The 17,221-nt window shown below is 44.5% G+C and overlaps 1 long non-coding RNA gene across 1 annotated transcript; it reads right to left on the reverse strand.

The window, feature by feature from the left end:
• Nucleotides 1-5,996: 5,996 nt before the first annotated feature.
• Nucleotides 5,997-9,088, reverse strand: LOC146204956 (uncharacterized). The gene is made up of 2 exons (XR_014704096.1): nt 8,913-9,088; nt 5,997-8,818 (listed from the first exon to the last, which is right to left on the reverse strand). It is a non-coding gene; the product is annotated as an uncharacterized LOC146204956 (long non-coding RNA).
• Nucleotides 9,089-17,221: the final 8,133 nt, after the last annotated feature.

A 17,221-nucleotide genomic window follows, 5' to 3' on the forward strand; every position in this document is an offset into this window, starting at 1 on the left:
ACGCGCTATTGCTAACCTCTGCCTTGGGTCTGCTCTTATGAAGTTGTGTGAACATACTATGCAGTTGAGCTTTGAAAAGCAAGTGGATTGATTTGCTATGGCGGGGTTCCCAAGCTCGGTAATCACTGGTGATGCTGAAGCCTTCCTAAGGAAAACCAAATGTGTAATGTTCAAAAAGTTGTGCGAGACAAGAAAGCCAAGCGTAAAACCAGAAGTGGTACCCTATGTTCACAGGGTTCTGCACAATGTGAAAAAGGCTGCAAATCGACATGGCATGCCTGTCGTAATTTCCGCTCCACGAAAGCTTGCACAATTATGCTCGCGTATTGCGAGCAATGAAAAGGAGGGCGCCTGCAGCAAAAAACAAGGTAAGCAGTACGTGAAGTGCTGCATAGGAGTAGTATATGAAATACCACTGGCCTACGGAAAACCCTATGTGGGCCAATCGAGGCGCTGCGTGAATGACAGTGCAGCTGAACATGCACTATCACAAAAAGAACCAGGTGGTGCACATCTTTCACAGCATTGCGCAAATTGCTTCGTGTGCAACCGAGCGGCAAAACATGCGCTGGGGGAAAAAAATATGCCTGCACTGAAAGATATGTGAACCACGGCTTCATGAGATAAAGATTCTGGGCAGAAGTAGAGATTTGAAGGCACGCGAGGTCTTAAGAGGCGTTTTACATAAGAAAGAGAGGGAAAGCGTGTGAGTGGTACATCGGTTCACCTTTTCAAGACCGAGATGACATATCTTGAACGGTTTGTTTGATGCGTCGTGTTGTTGTTCATGCGCATGCCTTAAAATTTCTATATATTTGCTGCCTTGGCAGTGAATAAAGGTCAGATGAATTTAGCGCTCGTCCTGCGTCATTCTCTCTTGTGTCACTTCTTAGCACTATTATTTTCAGTCTCGAACAGTATGCACTATTTAGCCCAAATTGTCATTCTTCTAAACCATTTAATCATGTTGGCTATAGGAGCCATATGTGACAGAAAATATATTTAGAAAGCTGTGTATTCATAAGTCACTGAGAACAAAATATATCAAAAAGGCTGCGTTAATCATATCTGGTTCACTTTTCATACCCTTCTACTTTAAGATGACAGACATGGAGTATGATTGAAATCGACAATATGCAGAGATTGTCTGCCAACTTGAGCTTCACAAGAATTTTGTACCTTTTTTCCAGCTTTACAGGACACAATAACAGATTTTTTTGCAGATAGTGACAGTGTAGGGCAGTATTGTTTATGCATCCAGAAATTACGACACCAGAGCTTAATGGTTTTTGCTTGGTGCACGCGAAAAAATGAAGCAGGAATAAGTTCTTAACAGAGGTCCATATTTTAAAGCAATGAAATTGCTCATGGATCTTTTTCTCAATGTGAAAAATACAGGTGTATGTTAATGAAGCAATGAAACTGATTTGAAAACGAAAATTAAGTTATGTATAAACAAAGAAGGGTAAAAAAAGTAGGAAAGGAAAAGCTCGGAAGCACATCACATTTTCCACTATGGCCATGGAAAAAGTCTGGCTCTTCTGGATGATGACACCGGCTAGGCAGTTTCCATCAACCTTAGCCTCAGACCATTTGTGCCAAGTGAACACTTTACTGCAACATTCTAACTAAAGACCGCTATTGATAATACGTCTATGGAAAAGTTTCGCTTCTCGTCTTGCAACTCATTACATGATGGAGCTGAAATAAGTTCCGCTTGTAATAAAGTTGGCTATGAGCTTCTCACACTTTTTGACAGTTTTCACTGGTGCAGTATGCTATTGTGAATGGTACATCTGGGCACTCTATTGATGTGCACTCCACTGGTGTCTTATTCATCACATGCAGTGTTTATTCCCTTCAAATTTAATTTATCCTAAGAGTGGCACAAGGTTGCTGCTGCAAGGTGCATGATGCAAACCAGCAACTTTCACTTGATGTACTAGTGGTGAAAGTGTGTTGCTATTGCTAGGGGGAAGGACTATACAACCAAGGCACAGCAAAGCCAAATATTATAGTGATTGTGGATAATCCCTGCCAGAATTCTAGTTCATCGGGACAGTTTGTCCATATCGTAACAGTAGCAACTAGTGGCTGCATGGGCAGCAAGAGCGCAAGTATGCTGCAAAGGTTAAAACATGCCAATGATAGTACCTTTTTTGCTTCATGCACATTGGCTACAAATGAATTACTTCTTCTCTATTCCTCTATGTGAAAACAGTCACTGACTTTGTTTCATGCATTCTGTCTTGCTTAACTGATCTGTATTAGACATATACCTTCACCAGACATGGCACTTTGGGCTGGTGGCGGAGAGAAATGGATTAATATATTGTAGCAACAAATTGTTATTAAACTTTTATCACTCACTTTGTTTGCAAAAAAAAAAAAAAAAAAAAAAACTTGCTTTTAGAAGTTGAACCTTATACCACACCATAAGAGCAACAAATTTACGCTGTGTAGTGACCATATAAACGAAACAAAACTCGCGAGTGCAGTCAGAGGCAGCAGATGGCGACGGGGCATAACGCAAACAAGATTGTTCTGAAAAGTGCCACATGGCTGTCATTTATCGAAAAAGTAGCACACAAAAACAATGTTTCATACTGTAAAGGTCACTTCCTCTGATGGTAGTGCGGGCGATCTCCAAATTTTGAAATTGGTTTCAAAGATCAAATAAAAAAGGGCGTGCATGTCATTCATGAAAGCGGACGAGTAACGAATTTCATGCTTCACACATAATCAAACGTCAATCACAACTGTTTCATTTAGAGTTCCAACAACAGAACTCACAATTGAAAGCTTGCAGAAGCCGCACATTACTGTCAGTAGAACAAAACGCGTCATCCCGAAAGCAGTCAAGTGCTTTTAATCTCCGCACTTCCATTTCATTGTCGCCTTGCGAAATGCACAAATCATTCTCACTGCATGCACGGCGGAACGTGTCTGCACGCAGTAGAGGTGGTCAGAAAGCACAGCTGCGGACGGTTTGCTTTTTTTTTTTAAATGCAGGTCTTTTCTTCACCGGACGGCGTCAGTAATACAGTCGTACCTTAGTGGGGATCTTGCCGAAATACAAGGCTTGGGTTACCTCATAAAATAGATCGCATTTCGGGGCCGATTTGCATGTAAGCGGTATGTAACAAACCTGTGTCTGAGCCACGAAGGGTTTCGTGGAGCGGCCGTGCGCCAGCGATTGAATCAATGCACAAATCGCATTTAGTTCATCCGGGGCAAGACAAGATGACTAGCCTCATGCGGTCTTTGGAGAAGACTCGCGGCACAAATATAGCACGCACACACATCCGCGCAACAACGCGCATCGCACGCTGCCACAACGACACGGGCGCCGAAGCCCACGGGTCGTGTCGCTAGCGTGGAATGGGGGTGCCGGCCGCAGCTCGTAACAGCCAGCCGACGGCCTCTTCTCACTCTCCATCTTCTTTTCCCTCCTTGCGCCGCATCCATTTGTTGGGATCAGATATACGCTCCCCGGCCTGCGTGCCGGGGGCGGGAGATGAGGAGCTCCTTTTCGGTGGAAATAATGTTGGCTGTGGCTAAAGGTACGTCGGACGGACCCGATCAATGGTCTCAAAGGTACGTCCGACGGACCCGGTGCGTTTTTCTTCGGGATACGACGGACGGATCCGGGAAATATTTTTCAGAGGTACGGCGGACGGACCCGATCGGTAGGGTTCTTCCGACGGACCCAACGCATTTTTCTCCGATATGGGCCTTGGGATCCGTCGGGAAAGCCGGACGGATCCGAGATCCCCAGATGTGGTTGTAGCAACAACATGGTAGCCATATGTAGCCAAATCGAAGTTTGTATGAGGTGTACGTGCGAGGTGCAAGAAGTATGTACTACGGTACTACATACTGCATGCGTGAAATGTGAAATTACAAAGAGTAGTACAGTGGCAAGAATAGTGCCTAGAATGGGTGATATACTACGTGATGGCATGATGATAGGTTTACGTGAGTTGGACTGGTTGGACCGCGGCAGGGTGGCAAGCACGACCAGAGCGCAAGCGCATGTAATCGCAGTGTTGACGGCCAGCCTGCGGCCCGCTCATTTGGTCCTCGTTATCATGTGGATTAACGTCTACGACGGTCGTTATGTAGTTTTGATTCTTCAAAGTTTGCTCACTTTCATCTGTGATGAGATGCGTCACGTAACGCATCGCTTTCTGCTCGCATTGAAGTTTGGTGCTGCAGGTTCCACGTAGTACATACACAAGCGGCGCTGAAAAAGCTAGGTGCCGCCGGCGTGTCTCTAGCCCAAGCATCGCGTCATTCGTGTTTGTTGTAGGTGTGGTTTGTGCTTACCGTGAGATGCTGTGATGTACGGATTACGTCCTACTAGAGTGCTGTGTGAGACTACGAAGAGTGCTGTGATGAGTGCGCCGATGTCCAGACGGACATCAGTGTGTCCGTTTATGATCGGCGATGTTGCACGTGCATGTCAGTGTTTATTAGGTGCAGTGGTAATTTATTTACACGCGCTGTGCAAGAATCAGACGAAAATAAGTCATCGGCAATTTGTTAGCCTGCACTACAGAGCTCAAAACTCGGAAAATGGGAATGCACATGATACAGTTTTCGCATGTTGGAGTGGACCGAAAAATAAGTGCCTAGCCCACACCGCCGATGCGCATTACTACAGGTGAAATGGTTCAGGTTTCTGTAAAATAGCTGCCTGGCACAGCACCTTCCTAAATGTTCAGGCTTTGTACTATTGTTGAAGGCCACTTTATCATTAATAAAGGAACGAATATGCTTTATGTGTCAATGACTAGTGCTTTTTCAACATATGTTCATTTTTTTTTTCGTTTTTCCTTAGTTTCCTTTGTTTTTCATGCTAGAAAAAAAACAAATAGTACACTTTTAAACTTGTCAGTCCAAAGCTGAACATGAATATCTGCCATGCATGTGACAGCTTTAATGCTAGAAAGGTTGACGTGTATAGCATATGTACGTAGACGCTGCGACATCTTAGTGGCACGTTCGGCTACTTGCCCCAAGGTCGTGATGTTTAATGCCAGTGATGGCAGCCGCACTTTGGTGCAGGTGAAATGCAAATGCTTCTGTTTCCTGCAAGATGTCAACGCAAAGTACAAAGCCGGGCAGTCAAATTAGTCTAGAGCTCTCCACTACGGTATTTTTCATAGCTACATATCTCACTTTAGGATGTGAAACTCTACATGCCACAGGTAGGTTGCATTGTTTTTTAGATTTTGTTACCTCTCGTCTATGTTTTGCAACATTTGGCTAATTTTAGTTCTCAAACAGTTGTTAAAGATGAAACCGAAGCAGTTCTTGGCATGGTTTCCTGCTTGGATTAATTTGCTAATTGCAGTTCTTTGAAACTTGCATCAGTGCTGGACAGTTCAAATAGCAGGCAGTTGAATTACAGAAATGATGTGGATCGTGCATTTCAGTTCTGACAAATGGAAAGTAACGGTCCCCTCCTTGCATGCATAGGTGCCCTTAGACAAATACATACTCGGGTGTGTGATTGTGACGCATATCAAGGGTCAACAGAAGGCCATGCGGAGCCAGTGTGATATTCTTCATGAAGGCTAAAGTAAAATTGTACAACAGCTGTTGTACCATGCAGAAAAAAACTGATCATTTAGTGTATGATTAATTGACCTTGAATAGCATCTTACTCAGAGTATGATGTGATATATACCTGGTTTAGCATCCCAAAATAACTACGGCTGTGAGGAACACGATAGTTGAGGGCTCCGGTATAATTTCGATCACCTGGGGTTCTTTCACATGCACTGACACCGCACGGTGCATGATGGCCTATTGTTTCGCCTCTATTGAAATGCTCCTGCTCTGGCTGGAACCAAATCTGCATCTTTGGGTTCAGCAGCCAAGCACTCTAACTACTGAGCCAGCACAACGGGACCAAGTATCAAAATGCATGCCATTACATTGTTTCTAGCCTGTGGTTTTCTTCACAGAACTAATGTATACAAGGAAAAGTAAATAGCAAGAAAACACTAGTTTTATTGCACATTATATTCACATTTCAGCAAATATTCTCTAGGAAAAAAATTCTCATAATGTTTGCATGGAAACCGTGAACATCTTACAAAAACAAAACAATGCACTTACTCCACTCCAACTATTAATGGGCAAGGTTGCATCTATGCTACTACACTGCACTTATCACAAAACCACAAGCCCCATCTGCTTCGGCCAATCACTTGATGAAACTAACTGAGACAGATGTCGCCACACCACAGACTGGTCGTCTCGCAACATATGTCTGCATATGTTGCATTTCAATTTCATGCCTTTCCACTTAGCTTCAACTGTTGCCAGCATTACTAGTCACCCATCTTTTCTGAAATTCCTTTTTACGCTGTTGGGATCAGCATCCTTGTTAACGATGGTCTCTGGAATTTTCGATGCTATCATTTTCACATCTTCCTCATCTGGAAGAATGAAGGAAATGACAAGCTTTGAGCAGAAAAAAAATTAGGGGGACTCCTAATCTCCACCTGTAAGGGTATGGTGTGCCAGCGTTAATGGTTTTTGTCTGCAGATCCCACTGTGGATTCCCGTTAATTTACATGCCCTTTGCTACAAACATAATTACTAATTCCTTAATTCACGTCTCTGTTATCTCAGATATACTCATTAGCATACGGTCGTAGGCTGCCTTGTAAGGTGATAGACAACCTGGCATAGACCTCTGTAAGCCTCAACCTTTCTTAATTGGAGCTGAAATATCCCAGAACATATTTCAAATATAACTTTGTAAGCTTGACTTAACAGCTCCTGCCATGTCGTGTGGCCTCGTGAGATTTGGCTCATGGCACTTTTGGCTTGTGCACAGGGGTCATCTGTTAAATACTGGTTAACATGCATGAAAAATACATTTTCACACAAACTGGTGGCAAATGGTCAAGTGGTGCACTGCAGATTCTGAAATGTATACCCATATGCATGCAAGGATCGCATCATCACATAACATGATCAAGAGTTTTATCAGTACCTGTAGTTACATAGCATTTCAATGCCCATTAAAGGACCACCTCAGACAATGGTTGTTGTTACCACAAGACCTGTTCTGACAGCGTACTGACACCATTCCACTGAGCGATGGACATATGCATACCCTAGATAGCTCATGATTGTGGATCTCATTTATTTCTATGACTTCCAAGGATTAAAAGGTGATGAAAAGAAATAACCAGGTTACCTTGACACAATGCTAAATTACAGAGGGTGAATATGCTGCATGAAGATACCAAGAAGCTTGTACAAAGAAAAGTTAAAGTGAAATGGCAGGATTTTTGAAACATTGAAATAAACTACAAACTATACTTGTCAAACCTGTCATTAAGGAATGGAAATCATGCAGTAAACAAAAACACAACATGGAGGCCATTTTAGGTCATCTTCACAAAACACATACCCACACCTCACACACAGCTTCATACTTATGAAAGAGGACAAACCAATATGCAAGGAGTGTGGAGATGAACTAACAACAAACCATATCTTACACGTGCGCAAGAGTCGAGAAAATAAGAGGAAACATTTTGTACAATTTTGCAACAGATCCCTTTCCATCCCAGCATGATCCTAGGAGAGACGTGCAAATTTCCTGCATTTTTGGTTTCCTAAAATGTTCCTAAACAAGCTACATCCTAAAAAACATTTTAGTCATTACACACAAAATAAGTACATTAAACCTTGTTCTTGGTGCATGGCAGCATTAGTCGCTTATGCACCATAAAAATCAACACAATGCTTTAAGGTATAGTTAGCTATGTTATATGAGACAAGCTTTCGGTCTGGTGTGGTCCTTATTCACGTGAAAGCGCTGTCATGAGGGTCTACGTCCCAGCGATCGGAAAGTGACCTATTCCAATACTTTTACAAACTGAAGGCGATTCTACAGATTTCTAAAGACTGGAGTGCTCTACTGTTTTATCAACGTCCGCCTGCTTTGACAGCCTGAAGTGAAACTGTTGAAGAGAATACATTTTTGAGCATTTAACGCATTTCTGAAGGCGTTGCTTTCAATTACGGGGCCCAAAAACAGCTGCTGAATGTCAAACGCCGCCTAGGTAGGCTTTCTAGCAAGACAGCGGTGTAGCGTGGAAAATCGCTTCGCCGGTCCATCGCTGGCGCCGCTGACTTTACAGGCGAACTGTTCAAACTTATAGCTACTGACCACACCTGAAACACTGAATTGCGCATGATCAAGGCAGAATTTCTCTAACACTGAGCACTGGTAGCTATCGATTTCGCGCCCAATATTGTGAAAATCTGTCCTCTCTTCGATCATTGATACGTCCACGGTTGAACATTTATGCGCCTCGGGGTAGGCCAGCCTTTGGAACATAGATGCGTGGTTGTAGCAACGATCACTTGCATGGCGCACTCTGCAAAATTCCAAGAGTCAGCTTCGGCAACGAAATGTGCAGCGCACATTTTCTACCGCGTACCTAAGTCCGGCGATGCATGCATATCGATCCCGATCGTTTCAAAGCTGCGCGGCCGTTCAGTCGGGTCAGGCTAACTTCGAGCATGCGGGGGTTTAAACTACATGTACGCAAAATTCAACGACAAGAAAAAGATGCAGGCTAAGCACTTTAGTCTAGTCTTCCCCTAAATAGCAAAGAACATTGCTGTTCACAGGGAATTCGGATCTCTCGCGCTTCCGGCTTTCCGGTTGTGCACTCTTGCGGTGCGGTGCAGTAGGTCTTCGCCTCGACGAGTCGATGTGCAGCTCGCCGCAGTAGCAGCGCAGGCCTCTAGTAGATTCGGCATGTCTTCTGCCACGGCTCTGAGGTAGAATTTAAACGAATAATTTAGCTAGAAACATCCTTTTTCCTCGGTCTGCTAAGAGGAACGAGCATAATGCCATTTCACATACATACTTTGGACTGCCGAATGTTCTGCACGGCGAGGTGTGTGTGTGTTGTGCCGGCGCTAGATCTTCGGTGGTCGATGCAGGACCTAAGACAGCGTAAATGCTAGGAATAGCTCGCTCGCATTACGGGCAGATCGAGGTGATAGTTTAGTGCGAAGCGAAAGCTGCTCGTGAATGTGCGTATCTCGATGCCAGCTGACGTAGAGCTGGTGCAGTACGTAGCATCGCCTGCAGCTATGTGCGAGACAGCGATGCTTGCCGTACACAACCCTGAGAGAAGACCGAACGGATGCACTCTTCGTAGCACCTCATCGAGAGTCGCGGATAGCTGATATCCATTCACGCGTAGCGAGCGGAATGTCCGGGTGGCCGCGCTCGACGTGCATACAGCCATGAGCCATGTATATCGACGTCCGCCGTATCTTTACGAGAATCGAATGGATACGTCGGACGTACCTTTAGACACTTCGTTCTTTTACATGCACTGACACCGCACGGTGCATGACGGCCTATTGTTTCGCCTCTATTAAAATGTCCCTGCTGTGGCTGGAACCAAATCTGCATCTTTGGGTTCAGCAGCCAAGCACTCTAACTACTGAGCCAGCACAACGGGGCCAAGTATCAAAATGCATGCCATTACATTTCTTTCTAGCCTGTGGTTTTCTTCATAGAACTAATGTATACAAGGAAAAGTAAACAGAATATAATGTGCAATAAAACACTAGTTTTATTGCACATTATATTCACATTTCAGCAAACATTCTCTAGGAAAAAATTTCTCATAATGTTTTCATGGAAACCATGAACAAAACAAAACAATGCACTTACTCCACTCGAATTATTAATGGGCAAGGTTGCATCTATGCTACTACACTGCACTTATCACAAAACCACAAGCCCCATCTGCTTTGGCCAATCACTTGATGGAACTAACGAAGACAGATGTCGCACACCACAGACTGGTCGTCTCGCAACATATCTCTGCATATGTTGCATTTCAATTTCATGCCTTTCCACTTAGTTTCAACTGTTGCCAGCATTACTAGTCACCCATCTTTTCTGAAATTCCTTTTTACGCTGTTGGGATCAGCATCCTTGTTAACGATGGTCTCTGGCATTTTAGATGCTATCATTTTCACATCTTCCTCATCTGGAAGAACGAAGGAAATGACAAGCTTTGAGCAGACAAAAAATTAAGGAGACTCCTAATCTCCACCTGTAAGGGTATGGTGTGCCAGCGTTAATGGTTCTTGTCTGCAGATCCCACTGCGGATTCTCGTTAATTTACATGCCCTTTGCTACAAACATTACTACTAATTCCTTAATTCATGTCTGTTATCTCAGATATACTCATTAGCATACGGTCGTAGGCTGCCCTGTTAGGTGATAGACAACCTGGCATAGACCTCTGTAAGCCTCAACCTTTCTTAATTGGAGCTGAAACGTTGAAGATGAAATATTTCAAATATAACTTTGTAAGCTTGGCTTAACAGCTCCTGCCATGTCGTGTGGCCTCGTGACATTTGGCTCGTGGCACTTTTGGCTTGTGCACAGGGGTCATCTGTTAAACACTGGTTAACATGCATGAAAAATACATTTTCACACAAACTGGTGGCAAATGGTTAAGTGGTGCACTGCAGATTCTGAAATGTATACCTATATTCATGCAAGGATCGCATCATCACATAACATGATCAAGAGTTCTATCAGTACCTGTAGTTACATAGCATTTCAATGCCCATTAAAGGACCACCTCAGACAATGGTTGTTGTTATCTCAAGACCTGTTCTAACAGCGTGCTGACGCCATTCCACTGAGCGATGGACATGTATATGCATACCCTAGATAGCTCATGATTGTGGATCTCATTTATTTCTATGACTTCCAAGGAGTTCCTGTCGTCAGAAACTTTATGAAATCGGGACAGTAGTCTTGAAGGGTGAAAAGAAATAACCAGGTTACCTTGATGCAATGCTAAATTACAGAGGGTGAATATGCTGCATGAAGATACCAAGAAGCTTGTACAAAGAAAAGTGAGAGTGAAATGGCAGGATTTTTGAAACATTGAAATAAACTACAAGCTATACTTGTCAAACCTGTCATTAAGGAATGGAAATCATGCAGTAATCAAAAACACAACATGGAGGACATTTTAGGTCATCTTCACAAAACACATACCCAAACCTCACACACAGCTTCATACTTATGAAAGAGGACAAACCAATATGCAAGGAGTGTGGAGATGAACTAACAATAAACCATATCTTACACATGCGCCAGAGTCGAGAAAAGAGGAAACATTTTGTACAATTTCCAACAGATCCATTTCCATCCCAGCATGATCCTAGGAGAGACGTGCAAATTTCCTGCATTTTTGGTTTCCTAAAATGTTCCTAAACAAGCTACATCCTAAAGAACATTTTAGTCATTACACACAAAATAAATACATTAAATTTTGTTCTTGGTGCATGGCAGCATTAGTCGCTTAGGCACCATGAAAATCAACACAATGCTGTAGTAAGGTATACCTTGGTTAGCTATGTTATATGAGACAAGCTTTCGGCCTGGTGTGGTCCTTATTCACGTGACAGCGCTGTCATGAGGGTCTATGTCCCAGCGATCGGAAAGTGACCTATTCCAATAATTTTACAAACTGAAGGTGATTGTACAGATTTCTAAAGACTGGAGTGCTCAACTGTTTTATCAACGTCCGCCTGCTTTGACAGCCTGGAGTGAAACTGTTGAAAAGAATACATTTTTGAACATTTAACGCGTTTCTGAAGGCGTTGCTTTCAATTACGGGGCCAACAAAAAGCAGGTGAATGTCAAACGCCGCCTAGATAGGCTTTCTAGCAAGACAGCGGTGTAGCGTGAAAAATCGCTCCGCCGATCCATCGCTGGCGCCGCTGACTTGAAAGGCGAACTGTTCAAACTTATATAGCTACTGACCACACCTGAAACACTGAATTGCGCATGATCAAGGCAGAATTTCTCTAACACTGAGCACTGGTAGCTATCGATTTCGCGCCCAATATTGTGAAAATCTGTCCTCTCTTCGATCATTGATACGTCCACGGTTGAACATTTATGCGCCTCGGGGTAGGCCAGCCGTGGGAACATGGATGCGTGGTTGTAGCAACGATCGCTTGCATGGCACACTCTGCAAAATTCCAAGAGTCAGCTTCTTCAACGAAATGTGCAGCGTACATTTTCTACCGCGTACCTAAGCCCGGCGATGCATGCATATCGATCCCGATCGTTTCAAAGCTGCGCGGCCGTTCAGTCGGGTCACGCTAACCTCGAGCATGCGGGGGTTTAAACTACATGTACGCAAACTTCAACGACAAGAAAAAGATGCAGCCTAAGCACTTTAGTCTAGTAATCCCCTATATACCAAAGAACATTGCTGTTCACAGGGAATTCGGATCATTCACGCTTCCGGCTTTCCGGTTGTGCACTCTTGCGGTGCGGTGCAGTAGGTCTTCGCTCGACGAGTCGATGTGCAGGCCTCTAGTAGATTCGGCATGTCTTCTGCCACGGCTCTGAGGTAGAATTTAAACGAAGAATTTAGCTAAAAACATCCTGTTTCCTCGGTCTGCATGTGAGGAACGAGCACAATGCCATTTCACATACATACTTTGGACTGCCGAATGTTCAGCTGCACGACGAGGTGTGTGTGTGTTGTGCCGGCGCTAGATCTTCAGAGGTCGATGCAGGACCTAAGACAGCGTAAATGCTAGGAATAGCTCGCTCGCATTACGGGCAGATCGGGGTGATAGTTTAGTGCGAAGCGAAAGCTGCTCGTGAATGTGCGTATCTCGATGCCAGCTGGTGGAGCTGGTGCAGTACGTAGCATATCGCCTGCAGCTATGTGTTTGACAGCGATGTTTGCCGTACACAACCCTAAGTGAAGACCGTGATCTATGTTAGAACGGATGCACTCTTCGTAGCACCTCATCGAGAGTCGCGGCTAGCTGATATCATAGAGGATGAGATCCATTCACGCGTAGCAAGCGGAATGGGGCCGCGTTCGACGTGCATATAGCCATGAGCCTGTATATCGACGTCCGCCGTATCTTTACGAGAATCGAATGGATCCGTCGGACGTACCTTTAGACACTTCGGTAAACGAACCCCAGATGGTCGAAATTATACCGGAGCCCTCAACTATTGTGTTCCTCATAGCCATAGTTATTTTGGGATGCTAAACCAGATATATATCACATCATACTCTGAGTAAGATGCTATTCATGGTCAGTTAATCATACACTAAATGATCAATTTTTTTTCTGCATGGTACAGCAGCTGTTGTACAATTTTACTTTAGCCTTCATGAAGAATATCACACTGGCTCCACATGGCCTTCTGTTGACCCTTGATATGCGTCACAATCACACACCCGAGTATGTATTTGTCTAAAGGCACCTATGCATGCAAGGAGGGCACCGTTACTTTCCACTTGTCAGAACTGAAATGCATGATCCACATCATTTCTGTAATTCAACTGCTTGCTATTTGAACTGTCCAGCATTGATGCAAGTTTCAAAGAACTGCAATTAGCAAATTAATCTAAGCAGCAAACCATGCCAAGAACTGCTTCGGTTTCATCTTTAGCAACTGTTTGGGAACTAAAATTAGCCAAATGTTGCAAAACATAGATGAGAGGTTACAAAATCTAAAAAACAATGCAGCCTACCTGTGGCATGTAGGGTTTCACATCCTAAAGTGACATATGTAGCTATGAAGAATACCGTAGTGGAGAGCTCCAGACTAATTTGACTGCCTGGGCTTTGTACTTTGAATTGACATCTTGCAGAAAACAGAAGCATTTGCATTTCACCTGCACCAAAGTGCGACTGCCATCACTGGTATTAAACATCACGACCTTGGGGCAAGTAGCCTAACGTGCCACTAAGATGTCGCAGCGTGTACGTACATGCTATACATGTCAACCTTTCTAGCATTAAAGCTGTCACATGCATGGCAGATATTCATGTTCAGCTTTGGACTGACAAGTTTAAAAGTGTACTATTTGTGTTTGTCTAGCATGAAAAACAAAGGAAACTAAGGAAAAACGAAAAAAAAAAATGAACATAATATGTTGAAAAAGCATTAGTCATTAACACATAAAGCATATTCGTTCCTTTATTAATGATAAAGTGGCCTTCAACAATAGTACAAAGCCTGAACATTTAGAAAGGTGCTGTGCCAGGCAGCTATTTTACAGAAACCTGAAACATTTCACCTGTAGTAATACGCATCCCGGCGGTGTGGGCTGGGCACTTATTTTTCGGTCCACTCCAACATGCGAGAACTGCATCGTGCATTCCCATTTTCCGAGTTTTGAGCTCTGTAGTACAGGCTAACAAATTGTCGATGACTTATTTTCGTCTGATTGTTGCAAAGCGCGTGTAAATCAATTACCACTGCACCTAATAAACACTGACATGCACGTGCAACATCGCCGATCATAAACGGACACACTGATGTCCGTCCGGACATCGGCGCACTCATCACAGCACTCTTCGTAGTCTCACACAGCACTCTAGTAGGACGTAATCCGTAATCACAGCATCTCACGGTAAGCTCAAACCACACCTCCAGTTGTACAACAAACACGAATGACGCGATGCTTGGGCTAGAGACACGCCGGCGGTGCCCAGCTTTTTCAGCGCCGCTTGTACTACGTAGAACTTGCAGCACCAAACCTCAATGCGAGCAGAAAGCGATGCGTTACGTGACGCATCTCATCACAGATGGAAGTGAGGAAACTTTGAAGAATCAAAACTACATAATTACATAACGACCGTCGTAGACGTTAATCCACATAATAACGAGGACCAAATGAGCGGGCGTGCGGGCCGCGGGCTGGCCGTCAACACCGCGATTACATGCGCTTGCGCTCTGGTCGTGCTTGCCACCCTGCCGCGGTCCAACTCACGTAAACCTATCATCATGCCATCACGTAGTATATCACCCATTCTAGGCACTATTCTTGCCACTGTACTATTCTTTGTAATTTCACATTTCACGCATGCAGTATGTAGTACATACTTCTTGCACCTCGCACGTAGTACACCTCATACCAACTTCGATTTGGCTACATATGGCTACCATGTTGTTGCTACAACCACATCTGAGTCCGGCTTTCCCGACGGATCCCAAGGCCCATATCGGAGAAAAATGCGTTGGGTCCGTCGGAAGAACCCTACCGATCGGGTCCGTCCGCCGTACCTCTGAAAAATATTTCCCGGATCCGTCGGACGGATCCCGAAGAAAAACGCACCGGGTGCGTCGGACGTACCTTTAAGACCATTGATCGGGTCCGTCCGACGTACCTTTAGCCACAGCCAATTCCTTTTACGGTGGGAGGCTCTTGAGGGGGTGAATGGAACAATGACTGTGGTCAACGGAAGAAACAATCACCGCGCACACCCAGCACCATAATGAACAAAGAACGAAATCTTTCTCACCTGCTGGCAAAAACGATGTCTTCTTTTTCTCAATCTGCGTTGCTCAGTTAGAACATCATCATAATCACTGCACCACCACAGCGACCACAGTTGCATATAGCCCTAATTTTTCAAAACCCGGAATGCGAACACTCGCTAACTACGTAAAAAGGAGGAAATATAAAGGCAGATACGGCTGTGTATCAGCACTTAAGGGAGGCAATCAGCGCCTCCATGACCCGTATGCATAGCATTTGTGAATTTGGGGGCTTGTCAAAGCAGATCTACATTATTTAGTAAATGAAAACAACAGCACAATATAACCCAGCACTTGGTTTGCAGCGTTTCGGGCTCAAGTGAATTTTGCCGACATCCTAGCAACTCCCTTCATGGATGCATTATTACCGTTCCGTACGTTTTAGGTAGAACTCTTATTGCTCTTTTATTGAGCGTTCCTGCGTATTATTTACGGATTTTTTTTTTACCGTGCACAGTGGCTCGTCTGACTGATCCGAGTTAGACGCTGACTGTAATCGATCGACAGAAAATACAAAACAATACAACCAAAAAAGACGGTAGTTAAGAATATGTTTTGATGTGAATGAACGACCAGCGACAGCGAAAACCGTCTGAAAAGGGCAATAATTAACAAGGCAAAGCGTTGATGAAGGGCTTCGTTTTACCGGTGATTTATTTCTTCGATATCGCCAGATGACAGATGCAAGAACTAGTCCCGGCTCTTATCATATGCAAAAAGACTCGTACAGCTCGCTGACGAGCTGTTTCAACTCACGAAGCAGACATGCCTTCCAGTATAGGGAGCTTGCATGAAGCGATGCATGCTGGGTAATCCGCCATGATGTTGTCGCTGGCAGCAGACGACGCAGCGCGGCACTGCCACACAGCCTCGTCTGCATGGTCGCGTAGTGCACGCAGACGATGCTGGCGCGATCGGACAGGCCGACTGCGGGTTCTTCACGATTCCAAAAATACGTCTGCATAAAGGCGAGAAGGCAAGGGATTTCTCTAGCGACGCCGATGCGAATGGCTCGCAGGGGCCAACTTACGCAAGATCGATGCCAATCCGGGCAAGTATCAAACTTCTTGCCAGAACTAGAAATCATGAATGTCGACGGGCGGCTAGGTCCAGACGCATAGTGCAGTCAGTCGTTCTCGCGCAGCTTGAACAGGTCCGCGTCGCACGCTTTGCATTTCTTCATAGCGCACCCGATTTTCGGGCACAGCGTCGACGCACGTATACGCTCCTCAGGAATCTGCCGATAATTGCACACACGTAAGGGCAGCGCAAGAAAAGCAGCGTATTTGCGCGGTGGACCGGCGAAAACGACAAGGAATTTGCTCAGTTCAGCATGGCGGCGCTGCCTGCCGTCTGCTGCTACAGTGCTCTAGAATATGGGTACTGCTGCCAGCGACAACATCCTGGCGGATTACCCAGCATGCCTCGCTTCATGCAAGCTCCCTATATTCTCTCCGTCAGTATATATGCTGGATAGCGTGAAGACTGTCATTTCTTATCAATAGGTATGACTGAGCAACTTTGTGCCACCATCTGTCTTGTGTTGCTCGCTATTCACGTCACTTTATATTCAGTTACTTATTGTGGATAAGCCATAAGCTACGTGTAGTTTAGTCCACCAACTTGCTCCCTACAATTTGTTATTGCATCTTTTTTTCGGTTTGCCACTCGATTCGTGCGACAACCTCCAGAACTTTCGCAGCGTACTTGGGCCCACACTGAGAATTTTGATACACTTTAAGAACTATTTCGTCACATATTTCGAGCCCGAAGAAAAATCGCTCTGTGCTTCTTCTTCTTCTTCAATATTGCGTACTTCGTTCGATC

Source organism: Amblyomma maculatum, chromosome 1 (assembly GCF_055883805.1).
Source record: "Amblyomma maculatum isolate TAMU_Amacu chromosome 1, ASM5588380v1, whole genome shotgun sequence".
NCBI classification, from domain to species: Eukaryota; Metazoa; Arthropoda; class Arachnida; order Ixodida; family Ixodidae; genus Amblyomma; species Amblyomma maculatum.